General features: G+C 51.3%; 1 protein-coding gene across 2 annotated transcripts in view; it reads left to right on the top strand.

The window, feature by feature from the left end:
* The window catches only part of PFDN6 (prefoldin subunit 6), a 94,403-nt gene that overhangs the window by 18,851 nt on the left and 50,496 nt on the right, over window positions 1-25,056 (top strand). The window lies entirely within an intron of this gene.

Genomic DNA, 25,056 nt, shown 5'->3' on the forward strand with positions numbered 1-25,056 from the left:
TCCTCCTGAGCCCTCCCCTTTAGCAGATTTCAGCTGTGCCTCTCTGTGGCTGCTTAACCTCCCCAGGACTCCACGGTGTCTCATCCCAAAGCAGACTATACGCTTCTCTTTGACCGAAGAATCTGTAGATGTTTATACATTTAAAAGATTAGCTATGGACCCTCAAACAAGGTGCACTTCACATCACTAAACTCGTATTTTAGTATCAGAACTCCGTGGACAAATATGCAGTTCATGTTGTATACAACATTATCCTAGAAGATCCTTCTTTTATTATGTTAGTTTGTTTATGTTAAAATTATTTTTAACTAGGATCTATTGTTATCATTTTGCTTACTTTGTCATTTAAATGCTTCCAACAATTCCCCCGTAAAATGCTAACACAGCAAAATTATGTATAGTTGAAGGGCATGTACATCCAGGAAAGGTTGAAAGCAGGACATGACTACACATTTCATACTTTTGTACTCCACGTTTTTTAAATTGTACAACCAAAGACTTCGTTCTCCAAAGATACTCCATGCCTACTGCTCTCAAAAAGGTCAGTTTGCATAAGCCTTGGCTTTAAAGTTTTAAAATGTTTTCTTTCTAGCTAAAGTACAAACGTTTTTCTAGTAATAGTTTTCAGAAGTTCCCTTTCTTGTTGAAAAGATGTGAAGGGTTTTGTTTATGTATTAGTTAGTTAAAATCCTTTTACTTTTCATCATTGCTTCTCTTAAACAACAAATCCTGTATATGGAGAAAAAGACAATGTACTGTAAGACATTAAAACTAGCTTTCTTCACATTTTTCTGAAAATTAGGTGGCTTGATTCATTCTTCCGCTGGCTGTGTGTCTGGAGTACTCGCCTGTTTTAGTAAAGTATAACTTGTGGGTTGACTGAGCTTTGGAGATCAGTACTTTCATCTTAAAACCGGAGCGCCATGTCTTCCGGTCCTTGCAGGCTGTGGGGGTATTGCTCTGTGTATCAAGAAGGGCAGCTTCTTTAAGTCAACATTTATGGCTCTGGATCACGATCCCTTAATGAAGACAGCTGGCCCTTAATCCAAGACGGGCATGTGGTTGTGCTGGGCATGCAGTGTTTTCTAGCACGATGCCAGAGGTCTTCCTGCAGGTGCTTTGGACCCCCTGCCCGGGACACCATATACACTCATGCCTGCCTTTTCGGTTTCCAACTAATTGAAGATGTTTGCAGCTAGAAGTCCTGAGATGTTGTCTGCATGAAAAATCTGATGTTTACATAGAATAATCTTGTGTTACTTAAATAGCAATTCAGGTTTAAGCTAGAAGTTACAAGGCTTGCTGTTTTCCTTTGGAACATAGATACTAGCAACAAAAGTGCTGGTCCAGTGTGCTGGATGTACTCCTCAGGTTACCACCTCAGGCTGCTACAGATGATCATTTCTGTCTTCTGTGGCAGTTACTACACCGCTATTGAATTAATACTCGCAGTCCTTTTCCTTGCAGACACACTGGGCCGGACTGGGAACCTAAAGAAACCCTCGCAATGTTCTCGGACCAGCCTCCGGGGAAGCACTGCCTGGCCACGGGCAGCTGGAAACACATGCCTGCTACTTTTGTTACTGGGGGCCGATATTGCCGCAGTGCTCTAAAACCAGACCCAGTAACAAAACCGTCCCCCATCCTTCCAGTCACCTGGGTAAACACTCAATGCCTGGTTTGGCCAGTGCAGCCCTGCAGACATCGCTTCAGTGGCGGAGCGCTATCTGCACGCCTGAAAGCATTCATGTGCCCATCTTACATCCTCTGTTTCAGGAGAGTTTAGTCTTTTTCTCCCCAAGTCTAACCTGTTATGTACAACTTTAAACTGTTTATACAGTTCTTGGCACAGTTCCAAATATTTGCAATCTTCTTTTCGGAGCAGTGATATGTTTCATGTATGTAATTTTTAGGTCTGGCCTAGAGATGCTATCGTCATATTTTTCCAAAAATGTAGAATAAAATTATACACAAGCACATATACAGGGGTGTAGAGTCCAGCCGCCTCATTCATTGGCCATTTGAACCATCATCCATCTTTTGCTGCCACCACAACAACATGGGGCAATATGTCAGCTGACTTCTGCTACTGGTTCTCTTCACTGCGAGTGACTTACTTTGCTTGTGTGCATATCCAGTAGTCCCTAATACTAATATGGCAATATCTGCTTCTATTTCAGCTTTCTTTTCATTTACTTTTCTAATCATTTTTGCGTTGGCCCATTTTTCCCTTTTTTGCCGCACCTATATATGCATGCCACCATAGACCATAATTTTACTTTTTATTACTTTTACCTCCTGCTTCACTCTGATCAGTGATACCATCAATTGTCATTTGAGATGGCATTATGTACTCAAAATGTTTTTATTTATTTTTTTATTTGCAGTACCAACAGTCCAGATATCACTATATTTTTCCCTTTAATTTCTCAAAAACATCTGAATGTATGTGCACCAAATCCAAAAAGCTTACTTTCTGAGTAAAGATCTAGATTTCTGCCAAATTTGGTGTAATTCTGGTCTGACATATTTTTGGTATTGCTTTCCAAAATTCTTATGGGAATGTCCATGGGAAAATGTGTTTTGAAACCACCATCTTTTATTTTTCTCAGCCCCTGTTGCCAGTTCACCCCTAAATTTTCCAGAAAGGAGCTGAGGTGGATTTTTTTTTTGGAGGGAGAGGGGAGGAGGAGGGGAGCAGGGGAATTTTGGGAAGATTCGTCATATGGCATCAGTTAATAGCATTACAAAAACGCTCTTCCTATAGAAATGCTGACCTAATGTTTAACTACACAGCGGCAGCTGTTTCGGTGTTAAATTTCTTGTTTTGCAAATCACTTTGGCCCCATTTGACGTGTGATTCTCTGCAAGTAAATATCAGAAATCTATTCCATTGTCTTCAATCTTCAAATATATCCTTGCACATGTTCACATAACATTCTTAGTATGAACATGACATGCTTTCATTTCTGGTGTAATGCAGAATCCCAGCATGATCTTGGGCAACAAGAAGCCAACCCTACTGGTACCCTGCTCAGTTAGGAGATGAGCACTGACTGACTTGCAAACGGTTAAGATAGCTGGGGTTGGGCTTTACATGGCCCAGATTTACAGACTAAAGGTCAGTCTGTTAAAAGCAGGTCTGTTATTGTCGCACTTTCAGTCCCAATCTACAGAGATCCTCCCATGCCCTTTCTCTTCAGAACATTATGTGCCAAGACCTTTGCCTAGCAGTGTTGGGAAGAGAAGAGCATGTGTATCGCAACCAGCTCTGTAGAAAATCAATTATACCATCATCCTGTTTCTTTGCTTAAACAAAAATTCACTTTTAAGACTCAGCAGCGGTACAGAGATTGGGCTTGCTGGAAAAATGAAGGAGAATTTCTGAATAGCAATGGTTAATGATGGCCCGGGACGTAGTATCTGTGTGTATCGTCCTTCTCCATCAGACACTGTTTCTCCCAGGCTCTTCTGCATGCAGGCCCATATTGAAGTGCCATGTCATCGCGGATTTCCAGAAAAGTATTGCAAAGTGACACAAATAGTGTAGACATTCTGCCCAGGTGTAATGTGAGCATTGGCATAAGATTAATAATTCTTGGTTATAGCTGTAATATTTTAACACTACTCTCTGACATCACAGCTTGTAAGACTACTCTTGGAGGAATGTCCACAGGCTCACCAGTAGGCCACTGGAAAGATGGATGTGGAATCTCATTACAGATGACTTGTGCTCTGGTCAAGACAGTTAGGGCAGAGCTTTATCACAGCTATGTCATTGGGGACATTTATGGAGGAGAAATACTGTCCCTTCGGCAGGAATATTCAAGAAACGACACCACGTGGTTCTTGCTTGTCCTCCATGAGCTGCATGGTGAGAGAAGATCCTAAAAGGATTGTAAGCTATGTAAATGACCATGGCTTATCAAGGCGGTTTCATGTAAACACTGCTTTCTTGTAAACCCATTGATGACCATATAAAATATCTCTGCATCTGTTGGTAAGTTTGCATGACCTTGTGTTTGCCAGGCTAACTCTTTTTTTTTTTTTTTGTTTATTCATAATAAAAAAATAAGATTATTCTAACCTGAAATTGGAGTGCTGGTTGACTGGGCTGTAAGCCCTGGGGAAGCAGCACCCAAAAACCTTGTCAGGGTAAAGTACAAACAAATCCCAAATGAGCCTGTGCTCAGCCCCCTTGTAGCTTGGCACAGAGCAATCAGGCTTAACTTGAAGGCAATATGTAAAGTATTTGTGCGACACTTCAAACTGTGAAAACAACACACAAAAATATCCCACATCCGACTTCATTAAAAAAAAAAACAAGAATCCAATCGGAAACGAAGTTATGAATTGGAATTTTTTTTTAACTGTAATATAGCACCTAAAAGCACAAACCGCCAACCACAGCTATCTGGTTGCACTGGACAAAGTCAAAAGTTATTGTGAACTTTGGTGTGAGAGGCACGGTTCTGGTGCGAACACACGTTCTTTAAGAGCCCAAAATCCTGATTTCAAGAGCTTGTGAGCCACACCAAGGGTCCAGGACCTAAGAGGCACTACTTGGGGGAGGGGGGTGGGTGGCAGGAACTCCCTGCAGCTGGTTTCAGGAGCTGGTTGGGGGGCCTTTTATGTCCCAGAGGCTCAGTTCACGAGGCCTGCAGACTAGTCCTTTGAGTCACTCTGGGGTCCTGGGTTTAAGATGAAGGTGCAGGTTGAGTTCTTATTCCCAGGGCAAGAGGGCAGCAGGTCTGTACAGCAGAACTGCATTTCCTTTAGAGCAGCAGTCCAGCACAGTGGCAGTCTTTGTAGCAGCACAGCTGTCCTTCTTCCTGGCAGAATATCCACAGGTCCAGAAGTGTACTGAAGAGTTGGTATCAGAGGTCCAGTATTTGTAACCAGTTGTGCCTTTTGAAGTGGGATAGAAGCTTCTAGAGGTTTCCCTTCGAAGTCCCCAGGCATTCCGCTTTCCCTGCTCCAGACTAACTGCAAGGGGCATGACGTCCTTTGTGTAGAGGCAGGGCGTAGCCTATTCATGTGTAAATGGGGGCTGTCCCCAGCTCCTCCCTCCCATCCTGCTAATGATGGCCCATCCAGGCACACCTAAGCTTCCTATTGTGTGTGTCTGTCTCAGAGAAATGCACAAAGTGGAACTGTTAGCTACACCCAGTCATGTGATCAGAGACCGACTAAATGGCTATGGCATGAAAATGCCAACTCTTAAAGTGGCATTTTCTGAATTGCAATTTACAATCTTACTGCACCATAAGTTAGGGTTTTAAATTATGATTCCAGAGACACCAAACATGAACTGTTTTTCTCTTCCCATTTGTAAATTACACTTATAAAATGTAATGAGACAACTCCAATGTTCCATATGGGAGAGTTGGGCCTTGCAATAATGAAAAACTAATGTAAGAGTTTTTCACTACCCGGACATGTAAAACTTAAAATCACATGTTTTTTTGTTTTGTTACATTGTACCCTGCCATCTGAGCTGCAATACATACAAGTCACCCCTGGGGCTGGGCTTTAATACATATGTCACCCCTCAGGGGTGACTTATAGGTATTGAAAATGAAGGTTTTGGCCTGGCTAAAGGTTTCTTTTGCAAGGTCAAAATGGCGGTCTAAACCTGCACACACTGGTTCTGCAATGTCAGGCCTGAGGTGTGAGAAGTTGGCCTGGTTTATGCTGTCCACTAGTTATAGTGGGCACCCTGTACCAGTCCAAACAACCCCTTATTGGTTATAGTTTACAGACAACCTTTATTGAAAGCTATCTTAGTGGTAGCTATGGAGAGCAGCCTTCAGGCTAAGTCTTGAAGGAATGTAAAGCAGCTTGTTTTACCAGTGTATAATCTCTTGAGTGCCTAAATGAAAGACAATCACACCATATATATATATATATATATATAGTGTGTGTGTATGTATATGTATGTATGTATTTATTTCTAAACACACCCTCCTAGACTCTTTGAGGCTAGAGGTCAAAACACATAAGTTACACTTCAAATATGACAGTAATAAGCACAAATACACATCCGGCCCTAGGGGCGAGCCAACCCATATGCTAAAAAAGTGGTATAAGAACCACGACTTAACTAGACACAAGGCCTAGAGCATATAGAATCGCTGGGACTCCAAGGTGACCCACGGGGGCTGTGTGCAGTGCGTGAACACAGCCGCGAAATCCCGTTAGCTTCTATGGGGAAAGTCGCGGTTAGATTTTTAAAGATTAGGGACACTTAGAAACGAACTAGGACCAAACCCTTTGGAACTTAGGAAGTTCTAGGGTCAACACCCACGGGAGCACCGGAGTACTCGTGTTACCTCACCCATTGAAGCCGGATACATAGGTGTCAAATGGTGTCGGGTCGCATTGTCGATTTCAATGGGAGCTGGCAAAGAAGTGCTGCTGCTAGGAAGGTGCGAAATGTCCGAAGAGATCCAAGCCTGGATCGGAATCGAGAAAAACCTGAAAGCAGAGGGGACAGATTCTTGGTCACTAGCCAGTGACCAGGAAGGCGATGGGCAGATGCCCACTGATGTGGGGTGATTTTAGGTGAAGAAGGTGCGAGGACCAGGAGGCGTCGAGGGTGACCAGGAGCTGGATTCGAGCTGTCCCACGAAGGATGTCAAGTGCTGCAGCGTCGGTGCCCAGATTGGACACAACAAGCCTTGGCAACAGCAACCCACGCAGAAAGAGAAGAAATTCTTCGGTGCAGACCAGCAAGGTCTGGGAGACTCACCACTTCGTTGGGAGTCAAGGCACGTCTGGAGCAACCAGGGAAGCCCAAGGAAATTCAAAGTTACCCCCTCAGGGAGCCACCAGTCAACGGACCAGGGATTGTGAAGGGACCTCGTGAGGAAACACAAAATGGCGGCCCACGGGTCACTCGGGGTGACTAGGCCGACAATCTTCGGTGGATCTTCTGCTAAAGGTGGGGGCTACACGTAACCCCAAGCACAACTTCAAGAGTCGTCCAAGTCAATGCACTTGCAAAAGTGCACGGTGACCAGGAGTTCCGGTTCCACGTTATTCACAAGGGCTGCGGGTCTCAGCTTTGCTGGGGACTTGGGTCGGCCTGTGAGATGTCTGGAAATCCTCTTCCTGGGCTGCAAATACTTCGGAGTCCGGCGGGCGCTTCGGAAATGCAGACCGGAAAATTGCTTCGTTGGTGCCTGCCAAGCAGGGGAGTCACTCCATGACCCCAATGGAGATTTCTTCAGTTCTCTAGTCTTGAGTAGAGCGACGAAGTTCCAGGATTCAGCTTCAGAGTTTTGTCCAGGGATATCTAAAGTTCTGGTTACAGAGGTTTCTTACTTATACCTAAGGAAGGGGTGGACTAGCTCTGGGGACCCACCTATGGGAGGGTTTGGAAAGAGGGGCGGCTACACCCATTTCCTTTGTCCAGTTTCACGCCGGAGCAGGGACTGGAAGCCCCTGAACCGGTTTGAGCTGGACTATTCACAGGGACACCAAATGTGCCCCCAGTGCAGGACTTCAAAGCACTCAGAGAGTGCTCCCACCCAGCCCCAATACACATCCTCCTGTCTGGGAGGTGGTTACACCTCCCTGTGACAGGAAACCTATTGTCCAGGCCTCCCCTGCCGGAGTTTCGGTCAGCAGCAGGAGGCCAGACCCGTGTCTGTGGCTGCAGCATCCATTTTGTGATGCCAGGGCTCTATTAAGTTTCTACCGGGTAACCCAGTACTGTCATGTGTCTCCCTCTAGAAGGGTGGGATCATACTCCCACACCAGTTACTGGTGTGGGGGTATGATTCCAAGGTGTTTGACACCAAACACGACATGTTTCCGTGCAACCAGTCCAAAGTTAGCATTTACCGTTTGGTTATAATGCACTTAAGAGTATATGGTCAGGCTGCACTACAAACGGCATCAGCGAAGGGTCTCCGAACGCTGCAGAGGGGCTCTGCTCATGCAGGGGCACCCTCTCACATATAACCAAGCACTCTGCCTTCAGGATTGTTAAGGCCTGCCATAGGAGTGACTGATGGGTTTGTATGTGCAGTGATGGGTGAGGTATAGTGAACCTATACCTCAGTAAGGGGTGCATGCACCACCTTACCCAGGCTGCAGTAGCAGACCTGTGGTGTCATTTTGGGTGGCTTTATACATGCTTCAGCCCCTGGTAGGCCTCTGGGGTACCCATGCACTGGGTACATAGTATACCATGTACTAGGGACTCACAAGGGTACCTCAGGATCCAATCTGTGGTGTACCTAAAGTACATGCAATCAATTTAGAGAGAAAGCAGCTAGGCTGGGGCACTGAATAGCAGGGACCCAGCCAGACTAAGTCGAAAAAGAGTGAAAGACCAGCAAAAAGTGGGGGTAAACATGTGAAGCAGATCCTACTCTCCTACATGAGGCATGCTTAAAGGGCTACTTAAGTGGGTGGTACAAAAGGGGGTGGTGATGGACGGAGCATCAGAACCAATCAAACACTCACACCCAGTCAACTGATCCGGGTTTGATCCATCACCGTTCTTTAGCCCACTCAGCCACCCCAGTGGCCATATGCAAATCAGTCTGACCCTGTGCCTCATGGGAACAGTCCAGCCCGAACTGCCAAGCCATGCCTTCCCTGGACCGGAAATAAGCTTCCTAGGACCGGTTTCTGGCATTTCAGCCGTCTTCAGCCAGGGTTGCTTGAATCCAGTGGCAAAGTGAGCAGGGGACTCACGTCTGAGCATACCCTGCCAACTTATGGCGAACAAAGCGGTACAAAAGGGGGTGGTGATGGCCATGTCTGAACTGGGGTGGCAGAGTGGGCTAAAGAACAGTGATGGATCAAACCCGGATCTGTTGACTGGGTGTGAGTGTTTGATTGGTTCCGATGCTCCGTCCATCACCACCCCCTTTTGATTGATGATTGATTGATGAGAAACTTATATAGCGCAGCTTTCGCCCTGCGGGCATCCTGGCGCTCAGACTGATGAACCAATATCAGGAGTGACAGAGGAAGGATGGAGAGCCAACCTCAAGTTATACTTTGGGGTATAACCAGGTTTTGAGACCCTTACGGAATTCTAGTAAGGAGTTGCACTGTCTTAAGTTCAGTGGGAGCTTGTTCCACATACTGGCCGCAACTATGCTGAAGGCCCTACCACCTACCCTAGAGCGCTTAAATCTCGGGACTACTAATAAGCCGGCTGCGGAGGATCGAAGTTGCCTAGTTGGAAGGTGACGAACAAACCTGTCCTGTAGGGGGACTGGTCCAGATCCGTGCACAGCTCTGAAAGTCAGACATAAAGACTTAAAGGAGACCCTCTCCTTAACTGGGAGCCAGTGTAGGTCCCTCAGTGCTCTGGTACTGGAAGAGCTACGACATCTGTTGAGCACTAGTTTGGCTGCTGCTGACTGGATCCTTTGCAGTCCCTGGAAGATGTACTGTGGGGCCCCCAGGTACAAAGAGTTACAGTAATCAAGCCTGCTTAATACTATGCTGCGTACTACTGTGGCCCGAGACTCCCTGGGGAGCAAAGGAAGGATGCCCCGGAGCAGCCGCAGCAGAGCAAAGCAGACATTGGCGGTCTTACTGGCCTGGGATATCATCTGGAGGTCGTCATCAATGATCACACCGAGATTACATACCTTCCGGACCGGTATAAGGGGTCCTTCCTCTGGTGAAAGGCAGAATTCGGGGGAAAGGTGTTTTAGGATCTTGGATGGTGAGCAGAAGACAACCTCGGTTTTCCCACTATTGAATTGGAGAGAATTTCTTCTAAGCCAGTCTGTGGTCTGAGCCATGCATTGATGGAATCTGTTCATGGATAGTGCGTCATTCCCTTCTAAGGAGAAGGCCAGCTGCGTATCGTCAGCGTAGTTCACCAGCCTGACTCCAAACGATTTGATTAACGGGAACAGGGGCCGCAGGTATATGTTGAAGAGGATAGGACTAATTGCAGATCCCTGCGGCACTCCATACGCAACTGGAGACCTGCCGGAGGAGAAAGGTCTCAAGGTGACTACCTGCTGTCTGCCCTCCAGGTAGGATTGAAACCATTGCAGTGCTCTACCTCTGACACCTATCTGCCTTAATCTATCCAGCAGGACAGGGTGGCTCACTGTGTCGAAAGCTGCCGACATGTCGAGAAGCACAAGAATCATGGCATTCCCGTTGTCGGCACGCAATCGAAGATGATCCAGCATGGTAGTCAAAGCCGTTTCGGTTCCGTGGCCCGGACGGAAACCGAACTGATCTCTATCAAGCAGAAGGTTCTCCTCCAGAAACTGGGACAGAGTCCTGCTGACTGATTTTTCGAGGATTTTCACCGGATACGGTAAAAGGGAAATGGGCCTAAAATTAGCCGGTACCAGGGGATCCAGATTCGGCTTCTTAATCAGTGGGGTTACCACTGCTAATTTCCAACAGTCTGGCACATATCCGACCATCAGAGACTGGTTACAAATCATTCTCAACCAGGGAAAAGTGTTGCGCCCATAAAGCTTCCACATCTTAACTGGGAGAGGGTCTAGAGGAGAGCCAGAAGACACGCTTTCTGTCAAGCTGTCAAATGCCACCTGGGAGATTGGTTGAAAGCTGTCTAAGACCGCAGTCGGATGTGGATCTGCCTCGGTCAGGCTGAACATTTCCCCGGGGTCAACCTTGGAGTTGTCCTGTAGAGTGTTTACGATGTTGGAAATTTTCTCCTGGAAATAGGAGGCAATTTCATTGCACAGGGCTTGTGAGGGAGCTATTCCGTTGTTCATACAGTCTGGATTGGAGAGTTCTCGGACAATCTTAAAAAGGGCCTTAGTCCCATTGGAGGCCTGCGTAATGGAGGAGGCATAGAAATCTGCCTTAGATCTAAGAATGAGGGCTTTATACTGAAGTTGGATTTGTCTTAGATCTTTCCTATCGTCCTCTGTATAATTTCTCCTCCATTTCCTCTCAGCTTGCCTGCGAGCGAGTCGGAGTTGACGCAGCTCCTCGTTGTACCAGGGCGCTGATCTCTTCCTTGCCTTTTTTAGCGACTTTATGGGGATGATTTGGTCTAAAAACTTAGTTATATGTCCAGTGAAGGAGCTGTAGTTTTCATCCACGGACTTATTGGGGAAAAATGGGCTGGCGTCCGAGGATGTGATCGGGAAATCAACTTTAGCTAGTTTAGTCCATTCTCTATCCAGTCTACGTGGACCCTGTTGACTGGGCATGTTCTTCCTGCATGGCAACGTCATGCTCCGATGTATAAGGAAGTGGTCCGTCCAGTTCAAGGGTATTATATTTATTATCCTTGAAGTGGCTGGGTTAGCAAAAACCAGATATGGGGTATGCCCCTTCTGATGAGTAGGGCTGGCCACCAGTTGATGGAGGTTCAGATTTGAGCAGGTGTGCCAAGGCCTCCATCCTCACTGAGATTGAAGTCACCTAGTACAGTCATATTAGTATGGGCCAGTTTTAAATTGGTAATAGTATCCGCAAGAAGGTGAAATTGCGTAGTCGCGCCCGGGGGCCTGTAACATAACATTCCCGTAAGTAAGTTCCCACTTCGAGACTGCAGTGAGAAGCCCATAATTACTATTCCCCCCACCTCGTCAACCTGACATGGTCTAAAGTCAAAGGTGTCTTTGAAAATCAGGCCCACTCCCCCCCCCTCTACCCGTGCTACGAGGTTTATGGAAGGTTTTATAGCCACTGGGACAGGCCTCGCTTAAGCCAATAGTGGACTCAGCGGTGGCCCAAGTTTCAGTAATAAAGAGTGCATCTAGTTCCATATCTTCCAGGAGGCTAAAAATTTCAGAGGAGTGCTTGACAAGTGATCGGCTGTTTACTAAACCGCAGGTAAGACTGTCGCCTACCGGCTTAAGGACCTTTAATGGATGTAACTGCAGTAGTTGATCCCTCCTATATGTCAACCGTCCTCTGTTGGTAGTAGGAGGATCAGAGTTTCTGGCGCTGGGAGCGTCCAGGGCGCGGACGGGCGCAGACGGGCATGCCGGCGCGCGCGCGCGCTGCGCGCTTGCATTGGCTGACTTTAAATAGGCAGTGCCGCGATGTTCCCCCGACCGCTAGTGCGCCTCCCAAAATGGCGACTAGAACTGGTCCAGTATCATGTTTACACACCCAAGATGGCGGTGCTTGCAGAGAGGGTTGGTCGCCACGCTAAAAGCAGCGTGTGTAAGATAGTTATTTTATGGTGCAGGTAAGAGGGGCGGGAAGGATCACAATCATGTGCAAACTTCAGCAGTTAATAAAAACGAACAGCGAACGCGAAGAGACAGATAAAAACAGTATTCTCAGCGCACAATCACCCACACTGTCACACAATGTTGGCTTCAGTCTTTCAGGCTGCGCGCTTGCATTGGCTGACTTTAAATAGGCAGTGCCGCGATGTTCCCCCGACCGCTAGTGTGCCTCCCAAAATGGCGACTAGAACTGGTCCAGTATCAGGTTTACACACCCAAGATGGCGGTGCTTGCAGAGAGGGTTGGTCGCCACGCTAAAAGCAGCGTGTGTAAGATAGTTATTTTATGGTGCAGGTAAGAGGGGCGGGAAGGATCACAATCATGTGCAAACTTCAGCAGTTAATAAAAACGAACAGCGAACGCGAAGAGACAGATAAAAACAGTATTCTCAGCGCACAATCACCCACACTGTCACACAATGTTGGCTTCAGTCTTTGTACCGCTTTGTTCGCCATGGGGTGGCAGAGTGGGCTAAAGAACGGTGATGGATCAAACCCAGATCTGTTGACTGGGTGTGAGTGTTTGATTGGTTCCGATGCTCCGTCCATCACCACCCCCTTTTGTACCGCTTTGTTCGCCATAAGTTGGCAGGGTATGCTCAGACGTGAGTTCCTTGCTCACTTTGCCACTGGATTCAAGCAAGCCTGGCTGAAGACGGCTGAAATGCCAGAAACCGGTCCTAGGAAGCTTGTTTCCGGTCCAGGGAAGGCATGGCTTGGCAGTTCGGGCTGGACTGTTCCCATGAGGCACAGAGTCAGACTGATTTGCATATGGGCATGTCTGAACTGGGGTGGCAGAGTGGGCTAAAGAACGGTGATGGATCAAACCCAGATCTGTTGACTGGGTGTGAGTGTTTGATTGGTTCTGATGCTCCATCCATCACCACCCCCTTTTGTACCGCTTACTTAAGTGGGTGGCACAATCGGTGTTGCAGGCCAACTAGTAGCATTTAATTTACAAGCCCTAGGTGCACATTGTAACACTTCTTACTAGTGACTTAAGTACATTAAATAGGCCAATTGGGGGTAAGCCAATACAACTGTGTTTAGAGGAGAGAATGCATGCACTTTAGCACTGGCTAGCAGTGGTAAAGTGCACGGAGTCCTACGGCCAGCAATAATGAGATCCGCACAAACGGGAGGAGGAAAGCAAAAAGTTGGCGGGGAGACACCCTAAGGGTGATTGGCCTAATTTCAGCATTACCTTCATCAATACTTTTGACACGGTCTCTATTCATCCACTCCCTTTTCACACAACCACTCCTTCTCCTATCAGTGAAAAGCACTTTAACTCCTAAATGAGCCATTTTGGTGGCTTTTTAAATGCTGCTTCTCTCTGTTCTCTCTCTCTCTCTCCTTCCTTCTCTGTCCTGTCTGCAGGCCTTCACTTCGCACTGTCTGTTAGAAAAGGTAGACGGACCGGGAGGGCCGGCCGGGGTCAGGGGGAGAGGTCTCCGGGGAGAGCCGTCTCCAGCGATCGTACAGACAAGTAACTTCCCCCCCACAGACAGAGATCACACACGGATAAGGTTCAGTGTTCTTTATAGGTACTTAGTTATGATACGGTAGAATGGTACAAGGAGGTCTGGACGCAGGGGTCCCCTCGATTAGAGTCTCGTAAGGTAGGGAAGGGGGTAGCGGGTCAGTCTATTTACCAATCAGGTAGTTCGGATGAGATGATGATGAGCTCACAATCCTCGAGCTTGGTGTTTAGGTAGTACGGTCCGCGGCAGCGCCAGCAGGTCCCGGTAAGGATGGTCGTTACAACGGGCCGCGGCAGCAGGTCCCCGGAAGATGTACGGTCCGCGGCAGCGCCAGCAGGTCCCGGTGAGGATGGTCGTTACAACGGGCCGCGGCAGCGCCAGCAGGTCCCAGGAAGATGGTCGTTACAACGGGCCGCGGCAGCGCCAGCAGGTCCCAGGAAGATGACGGTCCGCGGCAGCGCCAGCAGGTCCCGGTGAGGATGGTCGTTACAACGGGCCGCGGCAGCGCCAGCAGGTCCCAGGAAGATGAAGGTTGCAGAAGGCCGCGGCAGCGCCAGCAGGCAGGACGATGGTTCACAAGAGCGGGCTACGGCAGCGCCAGTAGACCGTCAGGGTTGAGTTCACTCGGTGTCTCTCGACTCCAGGATACAACTGCCTTCCTGCTCCGGAGCTGTCTTAGTTATAGGGCTGGTGCCCTTTGATGTCCGGACCCTCGCACTTGGAGGTCGGAGGGTCCGGGATGAAGGTGTCCAGACACCCAGCAGGGGGTGGAGCCAGCGCCTGGGGGCTGCTGGAGGCGATCGGCACCTGGCGGGGGAAGAGCTCTTGACGCTTCGTTCTCCCATTGACCTGCCAAGTGGTCCGCTCACCTCCTGGGTGGATGGTGGTGCCGGGATGTCGGGGCCGGCCAGGCCCGGGGTTAGGGTCGAGGTGAGGCCACGCGGCCGCGTGGTGCAGGGCCCAAGATGGCGGCTTGACCCGGCCGGGGAAGCCGGTGGGGCTGGGCCCCGTGATGAGTAGGGGTCCGAGGGCAGAGGGTCCGTCGGGAGACGGAGTACAGGGGCTTGTCACGGGGGTATGCCTGGTGGGCCGGAGCTCGGGCCCTGTCGTGCGGGGGGGGAGCAAGCCCTCTGTGTGGCCTGTCCAACATGCGTCCCCCCCAGCTGAAGGCGGGGAGAGTCACCCATCTCCTTGGGGACTCTCTTCGTCGAGGCGGAAAAAGCGGGACAGGCCATCCGCGTTGGCGTGGTCTTGGCCTGGCCGGTGCTCCACAGTGAAGTCCATTCCCTGCAGGGAAATGGACCAGCGCAAGAGTTTTGGGTTCTCCCCCCGCATCTGCATCAGCCATTGCAGGGGTCGATGGTCGGTTTGTACCCGGAAGTGGGTACCGAAGAGATAGGGTCGGAGCTTTTTGAGGGCCCACACTACTGCAAATGCCTCCCTCTCGATTGTGCTCCAACGCTGTTCTCGGGCCAGGAGACGTCGACTGATGAAGGCCACCGGCTGGTCATGACCTTCGGAGTTCAGCTGAGAGAGGACGGCCCCGATGCCGTGGTCGGAGGCGTCGGTCTGCACCACAAATTCCCGACTGTAATCGGGGGCCTGGAGCACCGGGGCGGTGCACAGGGCGGCCTTCAGCTCCTCGAAGGCCGCTTGACAATCAGGAGTCCAGTGGACCCGCTTCGGTTGATTCTTGGATGTGAGTCCCGTGAGGGGCCCCACGATGCTGCCGTAGTCCTTTACGAACCGCCGGTAGTAGCCGGTGAGCCCCAAGAAGGCTCGGACCTCGGTCTGGGTGACGGGGGGCTGCCAGGACTGGATGGCAGCAATCTTAAGTTGTAGTGGGGCCACCAGCCCGCTTCCCACTTGGTGCCCAAGGTAGGTCACAGACCCTTGGCCAATTTGGCACTTGCCGGCTTTAATGGTGAGGCCGGCCCGCTGGAGGGCTTGGAGGACCTCTTGGAGGTGACGGAGGTGGTCGGACCAGTGGCGGCTGTATACAGCGATATCGTCCAGGTAGGCAGCGCTGAATTCTTCGAGCCCTGCCAAGACCTGGTTCACAAGACGTTGGAATGTGGCGGGGGCATTCTTCATGCCAAAGGGCATGACCTTAAATTGATAGTGGCCATCGGGGGTGGAGAAGGCTGACCGTTCCTGAGCCCTGGGTGTGAGGCCGATCTGCCAGTAGCCCGCCGTTAGGTCGAAGATACTAAGGTAGCGGGCGGCCCCCAGCCGGTCGATCAGCTCGTCTGCTCGGGGGATGGGATGAGCGTCGGTCCGGGTGACAGCGTTCAAGCCCCGGTAGTCGACGCAGAATCTCAGTTCAGGGGCGGTGCCGGGGGCAGCGGCCTTGGGAACTAATACAACCGGACTGGCCCAGGGACTGTCCGAGGGCTCGATGACCCCGATCGTGAGCATCTTGGCCACTTCCTCCTGTATGCAGGCCCGTACCCGATCTGGTACGCGGTAGGCCCGGTGCCGGACAGGGGGACTGTCCCCGGTGTCTACGTCGTGCAAACACCAAGGGGTGACCCCGGGGGTGAGGGAGAACAGGGCAGCGAACTGCAGCAGGAGGTCCCGGCAGTCCTGGCGTTGCTCCGAAGTGAGGGCGTCGGAGAGCCGGACCCCATCCACGGAGCCGTCCTTCTCCTGAGTCTTCAAGAGATCCGGGAGGGGCTCGGAGTCTTCTTCTGTACCACTGTCGGTCGCCATCAGGAGGCTTAGTTCGGAGCGCACAAAGTGTGGTTTGAGCCGGTTGGTGTGGAGGACCCGCAGGGGGTTCCGGGTGGACCCCATGTCGATGAGGTAAGTGACGGGGCTTTTACGCTCGACCACTTTGAAGGGCCCCGTCCACTTGTCTTGCAGGGCACATGGTTCGGTGGGGGACATCACCCATACTTGCTGCCCAGGCTCGAATTCAACGGAGGAGGCATTGTGATCATACCACCTCTTCATGTCCTCCTGACTGGCCTCGAGGTTCGCCTTGGCCATCTCCCTGAAGCGCCGGGTCTGGTTTCGTAGGGCCAGGATGTATTTGAAGACGTCGGGAGGGGTCGTTAAGGGGGCCATCTCCCAACCTTCCTTGACTAGGCTGAGGGGCCCTCGCACAGGGTGCCCGTACAAGAGTTCGAAAGGGCTAAAGCCGAGGGACTTCTGGGGGACTTCTCGGTAGGCGAAGAGGAGGCACGGGAGCAGCACATCCCACTGGCGACGGAGAGGCTCTTCCAATCCCCCAATCATCCCCTTGAGAGTGCGGTTAAAACGCTCCACTAGTCCGTTCCCTTGGGGGTGATAGGGGGTCGTGAATCTGTAGGTGACCCCGCATTGTTGCCAGAGGGACTTCATGTATTTAGATATGAAATTCGTACCTCGGTCGCTGACGACTTCTCGGGGGAAGCCTACCCTGGAGAAGATCCCCATCAGGGCCCGGCCAACCACCGGAGCTGTCACTGTCCGTAGGGGCACCGCCTCGGGGTAGCGGGTGGCATGGTCCACTAGTACCAAGATGAACCTGTGTCCTTGTGCCGTGCGGGGGTCCAGAGGCCCCACAATGTCTATCCCCACCCTCTCGAACGGGGTGGTGACCACAGGGAAGGGTTGCAGAGGGGCCTTCAGCTTCCGACCACTCTTCCCGCTGGCTTGGCACGTGGGGCAAGATCGGCAGTGGTTCAGGACGTCATTCCTCATTTTTGGCCAGAAAAAGTGGGTCACCAGGCGACTGTATGTTTTGTCCTGGCCCAGGTGTCCAGCCAGGGGGACATCGTGGGCCAGGTTGAGCAGAAAGTCTCGGAAGCGGAGCGGTACCACCAGAACTCGACCGGCCCCCAGCTCGGCGATTCTTTGCTCGCTGTAGAGCAGGTCGTTGTCCCAATAGACCCAGTGGGTTCCGGTGGTGTCCCCTGCGTTTTGGGTATCGGCTTGTTGGCGGAGTCCCTCGAGGGAGGGACAGGTCTTTTGTTCCTGGCGGAACTGTTCTTGGGTGGGCCCCCCCTCTTGACGCCACTGAGCCAGATCCGGAAGGTCCTGGTGTTGTGCGTCTGCTTCGATAGTCGGGTCCGGGAGGTCGGACTCGCCGTTGTCCTCGACGGGGGCAACCGGGGGCGGAGGTGCTGGCCATTCGGTTTCTTCTGATCGGGGGGTGGCCCGGGCGGCCATGGATCGGGTGGTTATGCAGGCCCAGTCCGGGAGGCCCAGCATCCCCAGGTGCTCTCTTTTCTCGACGGTGGCCCACGGGGAACTCTCGAGGTCATTCCCCAGGAGGCAGTCCACGGGGGCATCGTCCCGGACCGTCACCTTCAGTAGGCCGGAGACCCCTCCCCATTCAAACGGGACGCAGGCCATCTTACACATACTCTCAGAGTTATCTGCCGAGCGGACGGGGCAGAGAATGTTCGGCAGGATCTGCTCGGGCTTCACCAGATGACAGCGGACGGCCGTCACGCTGGCGCCGGTGTCACGCAAGGCCTCTGCTCTCTGTCCATTAATGGTCACCCACTGACCGTATTTTCTGGTGTTGGCGGGTAGGGGAGCCCGCGGAACCATGTCTCTTCCCCCTAGGCATGCCAGGACCATGACGGCCGGTTCCCACCCTTGCTGGGCCGGCTCGTACTCTTCGGGTCCCTCCGATGATTGCTCTTCCCCTAGGGCAGCGGCCGCTACCTGGCGGGGCTTGGGTGTTTGATTTAGCGGGCAGTTCGGGTCATTGGCGTAGTGGCCTAGTCGCTGGCACCGGTGGCACGTGACGTTGGCTCGGTACCCAGGCCGCAACGGGGGGTTGCCCCGGCCGGCCGGAGGCGGGGTGCTGGCCACGGGTGTTGTTGGTAAGGCGTCTCTCCCTCGCCCCTGGCCCCCTCCTCCTCACCGAGGACGGTGCTGGCCTTGGTTGCCTCTGTTCTGGTCGTGGGGCCCTCTCCGGCCCACTCGGGTGCTTTCCCACCGGTCAGCTTCGGCGGCGAGCTGCCGGGGGTCGGTCAGCTTACTGTCGAGTAGGTGCTGCCGGAGCTCGACGAAACAGTTGTTTGACAGGTGCTCCCATACCATAAGGTTGAAGAGTTGTTCGTAAGTGGTGACCTGACTTCCCTTGATCCACCCTTCGAATGCCCGGCTGAAATAGTTCACGTATTCTACCCAAGTTGTACCTGGGATCCTGGTGCAATCTCTGAACCTCTGGCGGTACATCTCGGGCGTGAGGCCGTAGCGGGTGAGGAGGGCAGCCTTCATGTGGTCGTAGGACGACATCTGGTGATCGGGGAGCTGCAGCAGGGCATCGCGACCCTCGTTGATAAATCTCCCCCAAAGTCCGGCTCCCCAATCACTCCGGTCGATTCGGTGGGAGGTCATTGCGATCTCATAGGCTTTAAACCACTGTTGTATGTCGTCTTCTCGGACATATTCGCGGACAACATCCTTGGGGATGTGAACTTTTTTCTCACTTGGCCCCGGGGTGTGTGGTCGCTCAGGCACCCCCAGTTCCTTATTCTGTTTGCGCAGTTCTATTTCCGCTAGTCGGCGCTCGTGCTCGAGCGTTATTTTTTTCTCTTCCAGCTCTCTCTGTCTCTGCTTTTCTTCTCGTTCCTCTCGAAGTCGCATATGCTCGAGGTTAAGTTTCTGTTCAGCTAACTTGAGTTCCCCATCCATCTTGAGTCGTGCCATCTCCAACTCGTGTAATCTGACTCTGTCTCTTTCTCGGATCTCCTCTTGCGGGAGGCCCGTTCCCCGCTCCTCGGGAGCCGTGGCGTTCCCCTCTGGTGTGATGCTGGTTTGGTCTGGTGTGACGCTGCTTTGGTCGGAGGGTCCTGTGACCCCCGTTTCTGTCCATGACTCCAGAGCGCGCTTTAGATCATCCTTGGTACTCAGGCCGGTGGTAGCAATGCCAAGTTCTATGCAAAATTGTCTCAGTTCGCGGTGGTTGTATTCTTCTAATTTCTCCATTTGGAATTTCTCGGTGGAGCTGCTCTCTTTGGTCGACATCGTGTTTTTGTCGTGGGGTGAGCTACTCTCTGTACGATTACGCGTTGATTCGGATCGCGCCGCTGGCCACCAATGTTAGAAAAGGTAGACGGACCGGGAGGGCCGGCCGGGGTCAGGGGGAGAGGTCTCCGGGGAGAGCCGTCTCCAGCGATCGTACAGACAAGTAACTTCCCCCCCACAGACAGAGATCACACACGGATAAGGTTCAGTGTTCTTTATAGGTACTTAGTTATGATACGGTAGAATGGTACAAGGAGGTCTGGACGCAGGGGTCCCCTCGATTAGAGTCTCGTAAGGTAGGGAAGGGGGTAGCGGGTCAGTCTATTTACCAATCAGGTAGTTCGGATGAGATGATGATGAGCTCACAATCCTCGAGCTTGGTGTTTAGGTAGTACGGTCCGCGGCAGCGCCAGCAGGTCCCGGTAAGGATGGTTGATACAACGGGCCACGGCAGTGCCAGCAGGTCCCCGGAAGATGTACGGTCCGCGGCAGCGCCAGCAGGTCCCGGTGAGGATGGTCGTTACAACGGGCCGCGGCAGCGCCAGCAGGTCCCAGGAAGATGGTCGTTACAACGGGCCGCGGCAGCGCCAGCAGGTCCCAGGAAGATGACGGTCCGCGGCAGCGCCAGCAGGTCCCGGTGAGGATGGTCGTTACAACGGGCCGCGGCAGCGCCAGCAGGTCCCAGGAAGATGAAGGTTGCAGAAGGCCGCGGCAGCGCCAGCAGGCAGGACGATGGTTCACAAGAGCGGGCTACGGCAGCGCCAGTAGACCGTCAGGGTTGAGTTCACTTGGTGTCTCTCGACTCCAGGATACAACTGCCTTCCTGCTCCGGAGCTGTCTTAGTTATAGGGCTGGTGCCCTTTGATGTCCGGACCCTCGCACTTGGAGGTCGGAGGGTCCGGGATGAAGGTGTCCAGACACCCAGCAGGGGGTGGAGCCAGCGCCTGGGGGCTGCTGGAGGCGATCGGCACCTGGCGGGGGAAGAGCTCTTGACGCTTCGTTCTCCCATTGACCTGCCAAGTGGTCCGCTCACCTCCTGGGTGGATGGTGGTGCCGGGATGTCGGGGCCGGCCAGGCCCGGGGTTAGGGTCGAGGTGAGGCCACGCGGCCGCGTGGTGCAGGGCCCAAGATGGCGGCTTGACCCGGCCGGGGAAGCCGGTGGGGCTGGGCCCCGTGATGAGTAGGGGTCCGAGGGCAGAGGGTCCGTCGGGAGACGGAGTACAGGGGCTTGTCACGGGGGTATGCCTGGTGGGCCGGAGCTCGGGCCCTGTCGTGCGGGGGGGGAGCAAGCCCTCTGTGTGGCCTGTCCAACACTGTCCTTTCTTCAGCACATTTCCATCCCCATCCTTTGGATATTACCTCAGTCTTGTATGAGGTGGAACTGCTTCCTTACAGAAAATTGCCCCCCTCTTCCTACTGATCATGTTGCTCACTGGATACCTTCTTGTTTGGGCTTCTTTCTGTCCCTCCTCCCTTTATGTGAATTGTTGCTTTTATGTCTCCCTCAACCAGATTCCTAAAAGTTTGAGCTGCCTTGGCTCTTTGCAAGTGTAGGAAGGTAGGATCCTTCTGCAAGGTCACCCCCACTTTTTGCCTGGTGTTGCTAGTCTGACCGGGAACATGCTAATCGGGACCCCAGTCTTTGTGCTTTCTCCCCTAAATGGTATGGTAAGTATTTGGATACACCCCAGATTGGATACTGGGGTACCCTTATCAGCCCCTAGTACATAATACTAAGGTATCCAGGGCATAGATACCCCAGAGGTCCCCTATAGACATAAAGCATGTATTATGCCACCCATGGGAGACCATTCAAACTATCTCTACAAGCCTGCCATTGCAGCTTGTGTAAGATGGTGCTAGCACCCCTTATGAAAGATCTAGGTTTACCTATATCTAAGGTCACTGTACTTAAAACTTATAAGTCACCCCTAGAACAGGCCTTTCCATTCTGAACGCAGGGTGCTTGGTTCCAAGTGTGAGGGTGCTCCTGCATGAGCAGGACGCCCCTACGACCTACTGAGTCTCTTCTCCTGAGTTGTAAGTGAGACAGCCATATGACTTGTAGAGGGGCTCAGCGTCATTACGCGGTGACCATCTCAAGACTGGCTGCAACAAATCCTATCCTGTTTGGTATCTGGAAAGGCCCTCCGTTAGGCCCTCAGGACTCCTGGTACCAGTCTTCCTTCTGGTGAGGCTTGATGACATCACAGTCAGGAAGTGATGCATCCCATGCGGATTCCAGTACACAGAGAGTCAGAGGAGAAGGTAGACTGCAGGAGCACAGCTGAAGTTACCAGTTTTGCTTTGCTACAACTGTTCTGGGACAAAAGCATGGATTCAGGAGCAACTGGGAAGAAGGCTGCTAACCGAAAAAGGAAACTTAAATTCAGTGAAAAGGAGATAGAAATCCTCATTGAGGAGGTTGTGATGAGCCATGACAAGATGTTTGGCAAACTATCACTCCATGACCCTGAGTCAGAGAAGCAAAAAATCTGGCTCCAGATACAAACCAAAGTGGACGCAGTGGGGGTCACCCACCGCACAATAGGAAACCTGCGCAAACTGTGGTATGACCTGCGCAGCCGTGCAAAGGAGAGGGTTGCTGACAGGCTTTCGGAGGTAAAGCAGACTGGAGGGTGCCCTGCAACACTGCCTGTGAACACACCCCTGGAGGACCTAGTGGAGTTCACACTCCAGCCTGAAGCTGTAGTCGAGTTAGAGTTGGACACCTCTGCACCGGCCAGTACGTCACAAGATAAGAAGCATGCAAATGTCCATTTAATGCAGTATAGAAAATTAGAAACCACACGTCCGATCAGGTCTAGTGATCATAAAAATACTCCAGTCCACATTTTACTTGCTGTGAGAAAGTGCCATCTTTCCACATGATATGCCCCCACTTTTTGCTTTATTGCTGATGTTCTTTGACTGAGTGTGCCCTTGGTTCCTGCTAATCAATTCAAAAATTCTTTATTTCGGCCAGTTTGGCCATAAAAGAGTACAGAGTAAAACAGAAAAGGGAGAAGGGGGAAGGGAAGGCAAGTAGCATTTAAAATTCATTTATATACACATGGCAATATTTTCGTACAGGCAAAAATACCCTCATCTGTAAAATATTTAAAAATGCGTCCGAATCCAAACACTCATTTCAAAAACATTAGGGCTAGCAGTCGATATCGATTAATTTACGCCTCTTGCATCACATAGCTAGCAAAAATTTAGAAAGTGCAAAAACAATAGGGCTTGATGTACTGGTTTTAAAAATTCTAAAAGCATTCAAGCAATGTTTAAAACCCAAATTTCTGCACAGTGGCAACAACCAATATTTTCTTGGTTTGGTATATGCTGGGCAAAAGAAGAGAACATGAAGCTCATCTTCTAAATCGCCGCTGCAGCCTGGGCAGGACTTATTAGAGGAGGCCGTCCACTTGCTTGTGACGGCCTTGAAGGGTAAAGTGCCATGTCGCCATTGGGTAAAAAGTGTACGTGCTAAAATCGGGAAGACAACATCCATGAAGTCCTCAAAATAATAAAAGAAATTGAATTCTAAGAAAGAGTTAGTGAGGGAACCTGCATTAGGGGCCGTAATTAAAAGTTCCAGCTTTTGCCCTTTGTAGATTTTAGTAAACATCTTCCGTGATATCCGGCCACATGCCCTATCTGGATCTTCCCACATAGACTGTAGACCTAGACTTAGAAGTTCACGCTTAATGAACGCAAGCCAGGGGATTTTGCTTGCACAATTAAAACTAAGGATCTGTTTAAGTTCGTCCCTATAGTTTGAAAGATCTGGAGTGGTTCATAGTCTATGTCAGATCCTTAGGGGTTTTACTGCTAGCTCGTTTGCAATAGGCGTCAATCCCAGATCTAACCTCAGCGGTATTCATGGAGTACCCTGAGGAAGCGATAGTAATTGCCTTGCAAATTTAGACTCCACTTTAGTGATTTCAGGGTCAGCACAGTGACCCCAAAGCTCACCCCCATAGAGAGCAGCTGCCCTTGCTTGCGTATTATAGAAGGGTGGGCGTAGTTCGCGAAGTAGCACTTCGCGAAGCTACGCAAAATGAAGTTCGCACTACGCGAGCTACGCGTAGCACTTCGCGAACTGCGAAGTAACATGTTCGCACTGTGCAAGATGTTGTTTTCAATGATTGCACAGTGCGGACAAGCAACCGGCACTGTGCAATCATTGAAAATGGCATCTTGCACAGTGCGAGCTGTAGTTTTCTGCTGCTCGAGTAGATTTTTACTCGAGCTGCAGCTTTCTCAACGCGAACTGGTAGTTTCTCATCGCGAGCGGTCGCGAGCATACGCGACCCCTCGCAATGAGAAACCTGACCTTCTCGCGTTGGGAATCTCGCCGGGAGGTTTATTTTCCATGCTAGCGATCGCGAACAAGGAAAAAGTCTCGCCAGGATGTCATTTTGCTTGCTCGCGGTCGCCAACTTGACGTTGAGGACCGCGAGCAAGCAAAAAATGACCGCAGCACTACGCAACACTACGCGTGTTCGCACTGTGCTACGTGCAGTTCGCGTAGTGCGAAGTAGCGCGAACTTCGCAAACTACGCGAGCGTAGCGTAGTGCTTCGCCCAGGCCTAGTATTATAGACCTCCAGGGCAGGACTCACTGGTCTAAAGCTTGATGAGTCAGAAACCCTTAGGATAGCACCCGACAGCTGTGAAAGTCTCATGTGGGATTTGGCTTTTTGCGGACCCCATGGCAAATTTTCATGAATTGTAACACCCAGGTACTGGAAGGTCGTAACCCTTTCCAGACATACATCGCCCAGTGATGGATTTGCGCGAGTATACACTGGCGGGTTAAAGATCATGAATTTAGTCTTGTCAGCGTTGATCTCAAGGCCTCTACTCCGACAGAAGTCCCCAAAGCCGTTCAATGTCCTCTGAATCCCCATGGGAGATTTGGAGAGTAGGAGGGTGTCGTCCGCAAACATGATCGCCGGCACCCTCCTACCAGCCAGTCTTGGTGCGTAATTATCAGGGACACTGTCCAGATGAGAGATTACCCAGTTGACTTAAAGGCAGGACAGGGTCGGTGCTAAGACAAAACCCTGTCTCACCCCCCTGCCAACGGGGAACCTTGGTGACAGCGTCCCATTCTTGCCACAGCGAACCTGGGCAAAGTTCCCCTCCTGCTAATCAGGAGCCCAGGGACTATGTTCCTTCCCTAAAACTGCATTGATGCCTCAACCCAATTGGCAACTCTGGCCACAGGTAAGTCCCTGGTAAATGGTACCCCATGTACCCAGGGCATTGTGACCAGAGAAGGCTCCTAAGGGCTGCAGCACGAATTGTGCCACCCTTAGGGTCTCTGCACCTTTTCACAAACACACTGCCTAGCAGGCTGCGTGTCTTGGTGCAGACC

This window comes from Triturus cristatus, chromosome 1_1 (assembly GCF_964204655.1).
Source record: "Triturus cristatus chromosome 1_1, aTriCri1.1, whole genome shotgun sequence".
NCBI classification, from domain to species: Eukaryota; Metazoa; Chordata; class Amphibia; order Caudata; family Salamandridae; genus Triturus; species Triturus cristatus.